Raw genomic sequence first — 16,238 nt, forward strand, 5'->3', positions numbered from 1 at the left:
TTTGGATGTGGTATTTAAAGACACAAAATCAGCCATCACAATAGGTCTGAGGTTTGATAAATCATAATGCACATGCTAAATCAATCTATTTGCATATGCTCCTTCAGCAAAGTGCATAATGAACTGTGTGGTAATTTGCAGATGCAATCCTGGAGGCGCCTGGTGAGTAGATAAGTTTGTGCCTCTGTTTGCATGTTCAGTCAAGTTTGTAAAACATTTTTGCATGCGCAAACCTTTAGTAAATTGGCCCACTAGTCCTCAAATGGAAACCAGAAGCTATTCAGTTGCATTTGATTCATATCTGATAGTCTCACCCTTCTGAAGGCATTGATGTAATAATATGCATGCACAATATGCTCATGCTCTATATCGATAAACACAAATCTTGATTGGAATATAATGTGAAACCTCTTCACTGTCTTAAGCTACCAATGGTACTTCACTTCTGATCATTTTATTGAGAAACAGATTGCACAATGGATGTATTCTTTGTACAGCATATGCCACAGAGCCAACAGTTGTGACTATTTATTAATCCATCTTTCAAATTAAGTCACAAGTGCGGCTCATATTCTGTGCTGAAGCAAGCTGTGCTGAAACATCTTCATAGCCTTGGAAGAGTAAATCAAAGCAATTCAACACAAGGTATGATGGTAAGATCAATCACTCAGACATAGTGGACAAACCTATTACGGCTTGTGTTGTAGAGTGTAAATCTTCCTCAGTCTGAGGTCCATAGTCACCACTTGATTACTGGTAAACTGTCATTTTAATCAACCTGATAGGAAGTAGCTTGAACATTTAACTATTTTGAAATTTCTCTTTATGAATTTTACTGTACAATTTCAGGGTTACAGTATAAATGCTCCATCCTTCCATCCATTTTCTGTACCGCTTATCCTCACTAGGGTCGCGGGCGTGCTTGAGCCTATACCAGCTATCTTCGAGCGAGAGGTGGGGTACACCCTGAACTGGTACCCAGCTAATCGCAGGCCACATATAAGCAAACAACCATTTGCACTCCCATTAGAACCTAGGCAATTTAGAGACTTCAATCAACCTACCATGTATGTTTTTGGTATGTGGGAGGAAACCGGAGTGCCTGGAGAAAACCCACACAGGTATGGAGAGAACATGCAAACTCCACACAGGGGGGTTGGATTTGAACCTCGGACCTCAGAACTGTGAGGCAGATGTGCTAACCAGTCGTCCATCCTGCTGCCAGTGTAAATTCTAACAGACAAAAATGTATTCAACTTTATAATCAGTCACTTAACTTCAGAGCCACATCTCATTCTCCTTTGATTCTGACTGTGCTTTATTAGAAATTGGCCACACACTTACTGGCAGAGTCGGTTTGACAGAGTCATCACTTTAGCTCCATTACTCTCTGTCTGCTCCTTCTACCAATAATGCCACTGCATCCATTGAGCGTGATCTTAATGGAAAATTATATGCTTGTTGGCAGCTGAGTGAAGTGGTACTGCAGTGACCCATATCATGTTAAAAGAAAATGAAGGAAGGAAGGGGTAGGAGCAAAGTAGAAGCTTCTCCTTTTACAGCTATTCAGACTGAGGACAGTGCTATTGTTTGGGAGAATTTTTATGGGTAACTTTATTTGTGAATTCATAATGTTGTCTGACTATAAAGTATTCATATAAAGAAATTAAAACTCTTACTTTATTTGAACTATAACAGCAACACAAGCACAGCAATGAATAATCTGCAGCAAATACATGTAAAGTAACTTGACCTAAAGTAAAAAAAAGGTTGTCATTAGGGTTAGATTTCCAAATAACCCTGAAGAATTGAAGAACAGCAGGCGCAAATTGTCATTGCTGAAATGTCACCGTTTGTTTCTCTTTGCTGAATTCATGTCAATATTTTGACCAGCTTTTATGTTCAATTATTTTACGTAGTTAATGCAGCAATTGCCATCTCACCTACACACTCCGTGGAGGGCAAGCCAGACCAGGTTATATTGTTCCACCTTTGACATGTCCAACTATTTTAAAATAAATGGTTTCAATATGCGGCACGGTGGCCGACTGGTTAGAGCGTCAGCATCACAGTTCTGAGGTGCGGGGTTCAATCCCCGTCCCCGCCTGTGTGGTGTTTGCATGTTCTCCCTGTGCCTGCGTGGGTTTTCTCCGGGCACTCCGGTTTCCTCCCACAACCCAAAAACATGCATTAATTGGAGACTCTAAATTGCCCGTAGGCATGACTGTGAGTGCGAATGGTTGTTTGTTTCTATGTGCCCTGCGATTGGCTGGCAACCAGTTCAGGATGTACCCCGCCTCCTGCCCGATGACAGCTGGGATAGGCTCCAGCATGCCCGCGACCCTAGTGAGGAGAAGCGGCTCAGATAATGGATGGATGGATGGATGGATGGTTTCAATATATTTGCGAATGATCCCTGGGTGTTTAAAGATGTTTTATTTATTGTATCATGGAAAAGTACAATAGTGCTTATGAAAGCTATTTTAGGATGATGAATACTTGTGGGGATCTTCTGGCACTGTGCTGGTTGTTGACTACTGCAATTTTAAAAATATGCTAACTTTACAAGTTTGCATGTTCTTGATGTGCCTGCGTGGGTTTTCTACAGGTACTCGTTTCCCTCCACATTCTAAAAACATGCATGGTATGTTGACTAAAGACTAAATTGTCTGTAGGTGTGAATGGTTGTTTATGTGCCCTGCGATTAGCTGGCAACCAGTTCACGGTGTACCCCGCCTCTCTCCCAAAGTCAGATGGGATGGGGGCCAGCACACCCACGACCCTAGTGAAGATAAGCGGTTCGGAGAATGGATGGCTGGATTCACTACCAGTATGTTACACTGTTGTTTTTTTTTTACTTTTCTTGCAGAATTTTTATGACATAGTTTCCCTGTAAATGTATTTGTATTGGTTCTGAAAATGTCGCCACAAAAATGTGGACAATTATCAGATGTGTAAGTAAGTTATTTGACTACTGGACATTTATAACTACTATATAGTACTGAACTATACTACTACTCTATAACGTCTACTTTTACCCTTGGCTGCAACTGATCAGTGTGGCTTCAAAAGATGAATGATATTCCCCATGTGAGCACTCGGCTAACCAAGCAGATAACAATAATCCGTTCAATTGCCCTCTATAAATCAGTCAATTAACTCAAAGACAGCCATACCTGTCTCATTAATTGTGTCCCCTGTGTTTAATTAACTGCATACATTTAAAAAGCCCCCTCCTTGAGCCGTCACCTTGTCGTGGTGGAGGGGTTTGTGTGTCCCAATGATCCTAGGAGCTAAGTTGTCTGGGGCTTTATGCCCCTGGCAGGGTCACCCATGGCAAACAGGCCCGAGGTAAGGGACCAGACAAAGCACGGCTCCAAAAACCCCGATGACGAGTACAATAAGTGGATTCAGGTTTCCCTTGCCCGGACGCAGGTCACCGGGGCCCCCCTCTGGAGCCAGACCTGGAGGTGGGGCTCGAAGGCGAGCGCCTGGTGGCCGGGTCTGCACCCATGGGGCCCAGCCGGGCACAGCCCGAAAGGGTAACGTGGGTCCCCCTTCCCATGGGCTCACCACCTGTGGGAGGGGCCATAGGGGTCGGGTGCAGTGCGAGCTGGGCGGTGGCTGAAGGCGGGGACCTGGGTGATCGGATCCCCGGCTACAGAAGCTGGCTCTAGGTACGTGGAATGTCACCTCTCTGGCAGGGAAGGAGCCCGAGCTGGTGTGTGAGATTGAGAAGTTCCGTGGACTCGCCTCCACGCACAGCTTGGGCTCTGGTACCAGTCCTCTCGAGAGGGGTTGGACTCTCTTCCACTCTGGAGTTGCCCACAGTGAGATGCGCCGAGCAGGTATGGGTATACTTATTGCTCCCCGGCTCAGCGCCTGTACATTGGGGTTCACCCCGGTGGACGACAGGGTAGCCTCCCTCCGCCTTCGGGTGGGGGGACGGGTCCTGACTGTTGTTTGTGCCTATGCACCACACACCAGTTCAGAGTACCCACCCTTTTTGGAGTCCTTGGAGGGGGTGCTGGAGAGTGCTCCTGTTGGGGACTCTATCATTTTGTTGGGGGAATTCAATGCTCACGTGGGCAATGACAGTGAGACCTGGAAGGGCGTGATTGGGAGGAACGCCCCCCCCGATCAGAACCCGAGCGGTGTTCTGTTATTGGACTTCTGTGCTCATCACGGATTGTCCATAACGAACACCATGTTCAAGCATAAGGGTGTCCACACGTGCACTTGGCACCAGGACACCCTAGGTCGCAGTTCAATGATCGACTTTGTGGTCATGTCATCGGACTTGCGGCTGCACGTCTTGGACACTCGGGTAAAGAGAGGGGCGGAGCTGTCGACTGATCACCACCTGGTGATGGGAAAGGGCCCAACGAACTTGGGAGCAAGCTTCCTGGACTCCACCCGGAGTGGAATATGTTTGGCAGAGAGCCAAACTCTCTGACCCACTTTGTAGTTCGGGGGCCGGTGTCCTCAGACGGTCAGCAGCGGTTTTGTAGGACTGTCCCTGGCGCAGCAGCATCTGGCGGCTCGCTCCCAGGTCCTCCTGCAGCGTCTCACCAAGGTCAATGCCGCTGGAACTGTGGACTCTGGGGCTATGGCAGGAAATAGAGATGGTTGGTAACCATGCACAACGTGAAATATTCCAGGTTCTTGTAATCTGTCCATAGTAAAAACGGAGTATGTGCCCCCTCTAGCCAGTGCCTCCACTCCATAAAAGCCACCTTGACTGCCAGCAGTTCACAGTCACCAATGCCAGAATTTTTCTCGGCTGGAGTCAGTTTTTTGGAGAGATAAGCACAAGGATGTAATTTACCATCTTTGAGAGATTTCTGGGAGAGCACTGCTCCTATACCAGCATCAGACGCATCAACTTCTACCGCAAACTGCTGTTTGAGATCTGGCAAAGTGAGGATGGGAGCGGAGGTAAAGCTCGATTTAAGTTTCTGCAAAGCTGCCTGACAAAGCGGGTTCCATACGAAAGGTCTGTGTGGCGAGGTAAGATCATGCAAAGGCAAGGCTATAGAACTGAAATTTCTAATGAACTTTCTGTAGAAATTAGCAAACCCTAAGAACTTTTGTACGTCTTTGCGTGACGTGAGAGTGGGCCAATTAATCATGGCATCAACTTTGCAAGGGTCCATTTTGATTTCACCTGGAGCCAGCACGAATCCCAGAAAAGAAGCAGACGCCTTGTGGAACTCACATTTCTCAGAACAACCTCCCTCGTGGAGGTGTGGTTCCAGGCAGCAAGTCAACTGCACAGTCATACGGTCTGTGGGGCGGAAGGGATTTGGACTTGAACTTGGAAAAAACGTCTTAATGTCCTGGTAACAGGTGGGCACTTGAGATAAGTCAGGATCCCCAGATGAGGTCTGTGGATTGTCATTTGAAACATAGCCCTGGACATCACATGGAGGCCTGAAACGGTTCTGGGCGCAATTGCTGCCCCATGACATAACCTACCCAGAGGACCAGTCAATGTGGGGGTTATGTAATTTCAACCATGGGTTCCCTAAAATAATGTCATGATTCATGGCGTCAAAAACATGAAAACTAATGCGTTCCGAGTGAGAAATGTCAATGTGAGTGTTTGGGGGCGGCGTTGACGTTCCTCAGGGGAGAGACGGAACCTGCCCAGTTGCATGGGTTCATCCGTGGTGACGCTAGCCAGTGGATTGAGACCGGAAACATCTGCCTTGGTTGGCTGGTCACCGAGGCTCGTCCTCCAAGTGCGCGGTGACGCAGCCCGCTCGCGATCCAAAAGCCTCTTGTCGATTTTTACGGCGAGAGCGATGAGAGTGTCCAAGTGCCCTATTATTCCACTGACTCTCAGCTGCTAGAATGTAAAACTCAATCGCGTAATCTGACACCCTGCGCTTGTCTTGTAATGAGGTGACAAGGGAGCGAGCTGCCTCACGATCTGGTGTGGAAAACTGAAAATTTTGTTCCATAGTCTTTAGGAAAAAAGCCCACGAATGACACGCGGCTTGAATTGCGGCTCCATTCAGCAGTAGCCCACGCCTCCGCACGACCAGTCAGGTGGGAAATGACGAAAGCGATTTTTGCCCGCTCGGTGGTGAAGGCAAGTGCCTGCAGCTCAAAGTGGAGTTCGCACTGAGTGATAAACAGCTTAATATTCCCAGAATCTCCAGAGAACCTCTCCGGTCGAGAGAGCTATGGGCAGACAGCAGCGGAGGTGACAGGTGGTTGCATGGTAACTGCTTCACATGAAAACGTTGGTACCCTGGCAGTATCAGGTGTTGTGCCAACTGGTTCCTTCTTCTGAATCATTTTCATAAGAATTTCGAACTGTGAGGCCACCTTTCTCATCATTTTGTCCTGATGCTCTGACAGTCCCTCTAGATGAAGGTGGAGGGCAGCAAGCTGCTCATCCTGCTTCGAGAGGCGTTGACCCTGCGCTTGAAAGGCTTTGCGCACCGGGTCTGAGTCTGCTGGGTCCATGTTATGGCCAGTTCGTTCTGTCATGAACGGAACAGAGGATAGGACCCAAAAAATGCACGACTCGAAAAAAACAAATGGACAGTTTCAAAAAGAGAGGTTTAATATACAGGCAGAGGTCGGTACACATGCAGGCAATCCAAAAAAGGCAACAGTATCCAAAAAGTGAGGCAAAAAGGCAAGTTCGGAACAGGGTCTAGTCTTACTGTGAGTCTGTCACGTGGAAACAAGGAATGCTGGAACGCGACGAAAAGGTACAACGAACTGGCGACAAGAAAGAATGAGACACGAGGTTAAATGCAAGGGGTAATTAGGGTGATCGAGGCACAGGCGGTGAAGATGCTCTCAGGAGCAGGTGCGTGTGAGACAGGGGGAGAACAACAACCGGAACACACACTCATGACAGCAGGACCTTGCCAGTGCATGAATGCTGATTTCAGGTAATTTAATTACATTTTAAATTACTGCAAATCTCAAGCTTCTGTACTTGGCAAGAAAGTAAAATTGTGCATGTTCAGCCTATTTATATTGCAGACTGTTTTCTTTTCTATGTTTTTGCATGTAAACAGAAACAAATTCTTTTTGCGTTTCAAAATTTAAAAATATTGCCAGATTCTAAGATGATGCTTAGAAGCTTTTTTCTTTCTGACCAAGACAATAGGACAGGCAGAGAGCTTTTCTCAGTAGGTGTATAATGACATAAAGAAGAGATGGATGTTGACATATGATAGATAGCTACGGCCTGTTTGCCTCGCTAAATGACGACCGCACACTGACATTAATGCTGAATTATTCCCTGAGCACTTTGTACTGTAGCTGCTATTTAATTGAAAGGAGATGCTGTGCAACATGGACAAAGCCTACACGCGTCCATCAGGCTGAGAAACATTTAGGGCTTCTACCACATGACTGTGTTTTTTTCCTTCAGTAGTTTTAACATTATGGAAGTAGAATTCATAACTATAGGCCTACTCTTCTGCTGTTACAGTGCAATTAAATACTGACAGATGGAGCGTATTTACCTCAAGCTTCAGCACCATGGCTTTGTATGTCAGAATATCTGGATGAAAACTCCCCACTCAAAACTGAACTTCTGACCCATCTGCTAAATCACTTGGCCGGTGATCAAAGTGAATCAACAGATTAATTAATTTGAGCTCCGTGGTGCTCCCGGATCCCGGAATCACTTGTAAATTAGTCTTAAAACGCAAATAAAAACGGTGCCAAAGACTAAACGACAGCAATTTCCTGTGTCTGATACCTGAAAAACACTAACTCTAGTGTAAATTAGAAAATAAAAGTTAACAATAACAGCAGCTTGTTTAAGTATTCCAGAAAAATAAAACTTTAAAAAACTAAAATTAGATTTTATCCGTGGTTTCATGAGTCACTAAAATGAAGAGAATAGAATAAAATCTAAACATGGGGAAAACAGTCACAAATGTACCAAGCATAATATAAAAAGAATGATATTGTACATAAGAACCAAGTACGTCATACGGTGGATACAAAAAGTCTGCACACCCTTATTTAAATGCCAGATATTTGTGAAAAATGACCTGTGGATAAATCAATTCAAAACCTTTTCCACCATTAATTTGACCTATAACCTGTACAATAAAAAAATGTTTTAATATTTTTGAGAGGAGGAGTAAAAGTAAGGAACTAAAAATAATGTGGTTAAAGTTGCACACCTAACAAATGGGATGTGGCTGTGTTTACAATTTCCAATAACATTCAAAGACATGTTAAATGGGAGTCAGTACAGACCTGCCACAATTTAAAGTGCCTCTAATTAACCCTAAATAAAGTTAAAATCTTCTTATAGGCTTTTCCTGACTTTTTTTTTTTGCTTTCTAGCAGAAGCTTGAAGGTTTTGTGCTAAAACTGCCTGCTATTTTGAACTGTTCAGAATTCCCTCCACCTTGTCTAACACCCCAGTTGAAGCATAAAAGCACAATGCACACTATCCTTCACTGTTTGCATGGTGTTCTTTTGGTGATGAGCAGTATTGTATTTGTGCCAAACATACAGAAAGTTCAAACCTTCGTTTCATCGGACCATGAGAAAATCTCCCAAGCACACATGGGAATATATGTTTCATTGTCCATTTCCTTCATAGTTGTATGGCGTAATTCTACTTTACTCCATTATTATATCTATCCATCCATTTTCCATACCACTAAATTCCATTAAGAAAATAAAAAAAAAAAACCTATGTTGTCTGAGTTATGGTAAAATATTGATTTAACTCTCTGGCCATGATGATGATCTTAGATAAATATAAAATATATGTATTGTGCGGTTTCTGTGGAAAGTACATATTATGGTAAATTTTGGAAAGAATCCTTTTCATTGCATAGTGACGTTATGTCAAGCTGGGTGATAATTAGGCCCCAGCGCACACGTCATGTCCAGACTTTGTTTTCTATGGCTTTGATTTTGAGGACATCGCTCATCCTCTAAACGTGCGAACCGTTGGTTGGACAGTCTTCGTCAGGGTGTAGCATTGACATTCCTAACCGTATTGCTCCATATCTTGCACCATAATTGACCCAAAACACCACTGTCTCACGAGACCTTGATGGCTGTGGTCATCGTGAAGGCATTTAAGAACATCAGGCTATAAACACTGGCACAGGAGTAGTTGGAGTAGCAGTTCATCATCTCCTGGAAGGGAAAAATGGCATCTTTAGACTTAATCCTAGAACACTGCTTCAACAATTTTTTGGGGGCGACACCTGTTTGTGTAGTGCTTTAATTCGTAGTGCTTTAATTCGTAGACATCTGGAAAATCCCCTGTTGGCAGCCTGGAGAACAGATGTATTGAAGTATATTTGTGCCGACAGATTTTCAATCTGAATTACTAATACTGAGGTTTTTTTTTACCATCAAAATATTCAATGTAATTTTCAGCTTCAAAATTCAACATATTCGGCTGCAAATTCAACATTCAGTGTAAAATATTCAATGTATTCAGTTACAAATTCAACATTCAGTGTCAAATATTCAATGTATTCAGTGGCAAATTCAACATTCAGTGTGTATTTCAACATTTGAAAAAAAATTTCTTGTTCAATTTGTTGCCCAACACAAAATTCAGTTGCAAATTTCACATCAAGTGTATTTTTTCCCCAAAACGTCACTTCCGGGGTGCGTTCCATGCAGAAAGTCAGAGTTCCCGAAAAAAAAAAAAAAAAAAAAAACTTAGACTTGATCCTGCAATCCTTGTTAATTTCAAGCCCATTTCCAAACTGCCGTTTCTCTCAAAAATCCTCGAGATCGTTCATTCCCAGTTAATGTGCTTTTTCAATGAACAGAGCATTCTTGAGGTCTTCCAATCCGGTTTGAAAAGCCTGCATAGCACAGAATCAGCTCTTTTGAAGTTTTTTTATGACATCATTTTAGTGACAGACTTTAGTGACTGTGTTATCCTCCTACTTTAAAAAAAAAAAAAAAATGGATATTCTCTCACCCCATTACTTACTGTATCTTCCTCCATGATATAAAAGCCTGGATGGCTTTTAATTTTTTAAGTTGTAATAACAAAAAGACATAGGTAATTCTTTTTGATGGCACCGCTAGGAACATCGCAGTGGAGCTTGGCTTTTTGGGCAGTCTGATCAAGCCAACCATCTGTAATCTGGGTGTCAAGATCGATGCTGACCACAAATTCGACTGCCAGATCAAGAGAGTCGTCAAGTCCAGCTTTTGTCACCACCCGGCTAGACTACTGTAACAGACTCTTCGTGGGGGTCAGTGCGTCTGCCATTAGTCATCTGCAGATGGTGCAGAACGCTGCTGCACGTCTTTTAACTACATGTAAATTTGAGCACATTTCTCCCATATAGGTCTCGTTGCACTGGCTGCCAGTGCACTTCAGGATTCGTTTTGAAATTATTTTATTTGTTTTTAAATCATTAAATGCTCTTGGCCCGCCCTACCTCACAGAGCTTCTTCTTCCTCATGAGCCCACTCGCTCTCTCAGGTCAGCTAGCCTGCTGCTCCTGACTGTCCCCAAATTCAGGCTGAAACTCAGAGGGGAGCGAGCCTTTTCTGTTGCCGATCCAAAATTATAAAACGAACTACCGAGCATATTAGACAGGCTTCCTCTTTACCTTAAATCACTTCTCAAAACTCGTGTCTTCTCCTTGGCCTTTGATACCCAGTGAGATGTTGACTCTTTTTATGTTATTTTTTTTCTGCTCTTATTGCCCTTTTGTGACTGACATTTGTGTCTGAATTGAATTTTCTTACCCATTTTTTGTATTTTATATTTAATTTTATTTGAACCTCTCTATTATGTGTTATGTACTGTGGGTACGGAAAGTATTCAGACCCCTTAAATTTGTTATATAACAACACTTTGTTATATTGCAGCCATTTGCTGAAATCATTTAAGTAAATTTTTCCCTCATTAATATACACACAGCACCCTATATTGACAAAAAAAAAACCGGAATTGTTGAAACTTTTGCAGATTTGTTAAAAAAGAAAAACTGAAATATCACACAGCCATAAGTATTCACACCCTTTGCTGTGACACTCATATATTTAACTCGGGTGCTGTCCATTTCTTCTGATAATCCTTGAGATGATGCTACACCTTCATTGGAGTCCAGCTGTGTTTGATTATACTGATTCGACTTGATTAGGAAAGCCACTCATATGTCTATATAAGACCTTATAGCTCACAGTGCATGTCAGCAAATGAGAATCATGAGGTAGAAGGAACTGCCTGAAGAGTTCAGAGACAGAATTGTGGCAAGGCACAGATCTGACCAAGGTTACAAAAAAACTTCTGCTGCACTTAAGGTTCCTAAGAGCAGAGTGGCCTCCATAATCCTTAAATGGAAGACGTTTGGGACGACCGGGGAAATCGGGGGAAAAGAGTCGGGAGATGGGAGATGGGAGAAATATGGGAGAAAGTTCGAGAAAGTCAACCATCACTGCAGCCCTCCACCAGTCGGGGCTTTATGGCAGAGTGGCCCGACGGAAGCCTCTCCTCAGTGCAAGACCCATGAAAGCCTGCATGGAGTTTGCTAAATAACACCTGAAGGACTCCAAGATGGTGAGAAATAAGTTTCTCTGGTCTAATGAGACCAAGATCGAACTTTTTTCCCTTAATTCTAAGCGGTATGTGTGGAGAAAACCAGGCACTGCTCAGACCTGTTCAATACAGTTCCAACATGGTGGTGGCAGCATCATGCTGTGTTTTTTTTTTCAGCTGCAGGGACAGGACGACTGGTTGCAATCGAAGGAAAGATGAATGCGGCCAAGTACAGAGATATGCTGGACGAAAACCTTCTCCAGAGTGCTCAGGACCTCAGACTGGACCAAAGGTTCACCTTCCAACAAGACAATGACCCTAAGCACACAGCTAAAATAACGAAGGAGTGGCTTCAGAACAACTTCATGACTGTTCTTGAATGGCCCAGCCAGACCCCTGACTTAAACCCAATTGAGCATCTCTGGAGCGACCTGAAAATGGCTGTCCACCAACGTTCACCATCCAACCTGACAGAACTGGAAAGGATCTGCAAGGAGGAATGGCAGAGGATCCCCAAATCCAGGTGTGAAAAACCTGTTGCATCATTCCCAAAAAGACTCATGGCTGTATTAGCTCAAAAAGGTGCATTTACTAAATACTAAGCAAAGGGTCTGAATACTTACGGCTGTGTGATATTTCAGCTTTTCCTTTTTATAAATCTGCAAATTTTTTTATGTCAATATGGGGTGCTGTGTGGACATTAATGAGGAATAAAATGAAGTTAAAGGATTTTAGCAAATGGCTGTAATATAACAAAGAGTGATAAATTTAAGGGGGTCTGAATACCTTCCGTAGTAACTGTATATATTTTGCTTTTTGGTGCATCATGCATGCTTTTAAAGTACAAATAAAGTTTGATTGGATTGGAAATTTGGTGTTAGTAATTCTGATTCAAAATCTGATGGCACAGATATACAGTACTTCCATACAGGTGAGTTAAAAAGAATCAGACCAAATTATTCAAAATGCAGGATATAAAAGCGACCAGTGATGTTCTTTCCGAAAAGTTTGCTGCTGCGGCTCATCCAGTGGGTGTTCTACAAATAGCACCACCATTTTAGTCAAAAAGTGACGTCAACCTCCATCCACTGTTGGGGATTGTCAATCTATTGGCTCTTTAAGGCATAACTAACGGCTTTTCTTCAGAAAGCTGACACCCTGTGACGAAGTATTTCTCAAAGAAGCTTAGTCTGATCACGGTGACTCTCTCCAAAAGATGGGGTCGAATGATACCCCCATAAAAATTTCAGCAACTGGACAGTCATCAGTCAGAGAAGCATCCCCCTTTTGAAGGTCAGAAGAGCACACCAAACCCTCTTCTCGTTAGCAACTCCCGATACTGTCTAGTTTCCCGACTGCTGAGAGTCAGGCCCCCTACCTCCAATCTAAATGTCCACCCTGGCATCAAAACTAGAGCCACTACCAAAAAGCCTCGCTCAACCCCGAGCGGTAACTTTTACACTTTTTCGAGGCCTCGCGGTGACAATGGCACTTTTCAGAACCTCCTCCGACCTGGTTCTAAAACGCATCCTGGGGATGGCTGTGACCTGTCATCGGACTGGCCGACAAATGTAAGCATTTCTTTAAGCACGGTGACTTGTCACTGTCACAATCATTGTGTCTAAAGGCTGCCGCACACAAAGCGATGCTGACGAACCAGACTGAACTGTTGCGTACTGTGCAAGATTTGCCGAATGTTTTCATGATTGGCCTATCAGTCTGCCACTGGTTTTGCCGCGATTCAAAATGTGTATCACTGTCTTAACGTCGCCGCAAATAAGCTTTCCCTCAAGGGGAAAACTCATTTTCGGCTTTAGCGAGCCGTGCCGCATCGAGCCATATACATAGTATATAAAGCGTCAAATATTGTCTTTTATATCAAATACTCAACTATATTCATAATGTGTAATCTACCTGTGATTGAAAAAGCAAAGCTTGTGACCAGAATGTACGTGAACGTAAGTACACGTTGGGTATGTTTAAATGAATTGAGCCAGCGAGCCTCCTTTCTAATATCCACACTTTTGCTTTTATTGTCATGAACGGAACAGCGGATAGGACCCAAAAATGCACGACTCCAAAACAGTTGGACAGTTTCCAAAAAGAGAGGTTTAATAGACGGGCATAGGTCGGTACACAGGCAGGCAATCCAAGAAAGGCAACAGTATCCAAAAACATGAGGCAAAGAGTCAAAGTCGATAATCGGAACAGGGTAAAGCCTTACTGTGAGTCTATGACGTGGAAACAAGGAATGCTGGAACGCGACAACAAGGTACAACGAACTGGCAACGAGAGGGAATGAGACACGAGGTTTAATACAATAGGTAATTAGGGTGAACGAGGCACAGGTGGTGAAGATGCTCACAGGAGCAGGTGTGTGTGAAACAGGGAGGGGGCGACAAAACCCGGAACACACACACACATGACATTTATTCTCACCAACACCCTCTCTCTTTAGAAACCTGCTTCTTCCTTAACTATTAGTTTATCTTTTTATCATCCACTTGTGAGTCATGTGCAGGGGTGCGTCAGCAACTCCGGTCCAGTTGGGTTCGACTACGTCACGCAATGTTCACAAAGCTTTTGTTCTCTAGTCGACTGAGGAGGTGTAGGCATTTCTGTCCATATTGGCAGAAGATGAAATACAGCGAGATGGAAGACGTGACAAACGACCGCATCACCTTCTTCTTGATCCCACCCCAATCCCTCCCACTTTTGATTGATGCCTGTTGTAATGGAAAAGCAAAGGAGGCCAGGCCGGGGCAGAGCGGGGCCAGGCCTTTCTGGAACTTGTAATGGAAAAGCGGCATAAGAGTCTTTGATACATATAAATTAACCCCGCAAAATCAAGCGATACAGTTTAACCAACTCAATTACACTTATTGCAAATTGTTTCGCCATACATTAGAGAGTGGAGAAGGTGAATTGGGGACTGCAGTACTCTGAGTGCACTGGAAAAAATAAACACTGCTTATTTAAAAAAATTTAAGTACCGGTAATCCATCACATTTAATATTTTAGCTATGATTCAATGAAAATGATTCATTTAGTGTAGCCTGAAAGTTTAATGTGAATGTATTCAATGTAAACCATGTTTGAATGTTGGAACAAAGGTTACCAGTGTTAGCCAAACCGTTTGCTCCTGGTAATTTATCTCAGTTTAAAAGCACAGCAGTGAGGTTCAGTGCCCATACACATTCACACACTTCACACAAGGTACAGGCTTTTACCTTTGTTATTTAACATTTTGTGGCGTCTTTCTGGGTTTTCTGAGAGAAATAAATGCGAAATACCTAATGTTTATGTCGCTCTTTCTGTCCAAGTCCACAGTGTATGCGCAAATCCCATTTAATTAAATCATTAGGTCAAAATGAAATAATACAGCTAAGTGCCAAACTGTAAATTTAAATATCAGTAAAGTAAAAAAAACAGAATGGAGGATCTGTATCCCTTTTACGCCGGAACACTTTTACTGTGTCACAGTGGAGTGGAGTACGCTAGAATTCTATTGAACAACCTGGTCAAAAACTCCACTGCCACCTCTCCGAGATGCCTCCATACCTCCACAGGAATGTCATCAGGACCAACTGCCTTTCTATTTTTCATCCTCTTTAGAGCCTTTCTAACTTCCGCCTTACTAATCATTGCTACTTCCTGGTCCACCACACTTGCCTGTTCTACTCTTCCTTCTTTCTCATTTTCCTCATTCATCAACTCCTCAAAGTATTATTTCCATCTATCCAGCACATTACTGGCACCAGTCAACACATTTCCATCTCTATCCTAAACCACCCTAACCTGCTGCACATCCTTCCCATCTCTATCCCTCTGTCTGGCCAACCTGTATAGATTATTCTCTTCTTCTTTAGTGCCAACCTGCCATACATGTCATTATATGCCACTTGTTTGGCCTTTGCTACCTCTACCTTTGCCGTACGTCACATCTCCATGTATTCTTGTCTTCTCTCCTTGATCCTCTGTGTCCCACTTCTTCGTAGCTAACCTCTTTCCTTGTATGATTTCTTGTATTTTAAAGTTCCACCACCAAGTCACCTTCTCCCCTTTCCTACTAAGTACTGTGCTGCCTGTCTCTCTGATCACCTTGGCTGTTATGGTCCAAGCTTCTGGAAGCTCCTCCTGTTCCCCGAGAGCCTGTCTCACCTCTTCTCGAAAATCCACACAACACTCTTCCTTTCTCAGCTTCCACCACATGGTTCTCTTCTCTGCCTTTGTCTTCTTAATCTTCCTCGCCACCACCAGTCATATTATACACCACCATCATTAGCAGTCAAGCCACAGTCTCCCCTACCACTACCTTAGTCAGTAACCTCCTTCAGATTACATCGTCTGGACAAGATGCAGCTAATACACCTGTGTGCTTCTACCGCCACTCTTCCATGTTCCTGGGTCTTCTTATTCTTAATCTTATATTCAAAACCTTGAATATCTTAAGAACAAAAACTGTCAGTTGTGCTCCCCACTCATTGAAAGTTATTGACAAAATGGGTTACCATTTGTCAAACCTGCCTAGAGGCAGCATGGTGGATGAGTTGTTAGCACAGCTGCCTCACAGTTTTAAGGTTGGGGGTTCGAATCCAACCTTCCTGTTTCTTGCTGGCTTCCTCACATATTCCAAAAATATGTATGTTAGGTTTATTGAAGACTCCGAATTGTCCTTAGGTGTGGATGTGAGTGAGTATGGTTGTCTACAGCA

Source organism: Phyllopteryx taeniolatus, chromosome 1, assembly GCF_024500385.1.
Source record: "Phyllopteryx taeniolatus isolate TA_2022b chromosome 1, UOR_Ptae_1.2, whole genome shotgun sequence".
Classification (NCBI taxonomy): domain Eukaryota; kingdom Metazoa; phylum Chordata; class Actinopteri; order Syngnathiformes; family Syngnathidae; genus Phyllopteryx; species Phyllopteryx taeniolatus.